The following is a 629-nucleotide window of genomic DNA, read 5'->3' as shown; positions in this document are numbered from 1 at the left end:
CTCCCGGCCCGCGCCCTGAGTCACCCGCGCTCTGAAATCCGACTCCGCCGCGCCCTGCGCTCCCCCGCGCGCCGCTCTGCGCTGCGCCCCACCTCGGACAGCGGCGGCGCACTCCGGTCCGGCGATCCTGGCCTCCCCACGCCCCTTTCCCCTCGACCGACGGGCGCTCCGCGCGGCTGCCTCCACCCAGGACCTCCTTACGTAAGCTTCGAGGAGAGCCCCGCGCCCGTGCTGGTCTGGGCGAGGGGGTCGCGACTCCCTCTCGGCCTCAAGTGTGTCCCTGTCGAGGCTGCCCCGCAGACAAAGCGCCCACCTCCCACAGTCGCCCAGCCCTTGGAACCTTCTCCACAGCCCAGGAAGGCTGGGATCGCTGTGATTTCCTTATATGACAGATGAGGAGACCGAGGCTCGGCGAGGGGAGCCAGTGTCCCAAGATCACAAAGCTGTACTGAGCTCCTGGCTGCTGTGCCCCACTCAGCACACCTGATAAGCGATACATATAACTAAATGCCTCAAAGATAATCTTAATAGTTTTTTTTAATGTCTCGCGCCTGTGATCCCGGCACTTTCGGAGGCCGAGGCGGGAGGATCCCTTGAGACCAGGATTTGGAGACCAAGCTGGGTAACAC

The sequence above is a fragment of the Carlito syrichta genome, unplaced genomic scaffold (assembly GCF_000164805.1).
Source record: "Carlito syrichta isolate Samal-C Ts95f unplaced genomic scaffold, Tarsius_syrichta-2.0.1 Scaffold226607, whole genome shotgun sequence".
Lineage (NCBI taxonomy): Eukaryota > Metazoa > Chordata > Mammalia > Primates > Tarsiidae > Carlito > Carlito syrichta.
Note: the sequence above shows the minus strand (reverse complement) of the source record.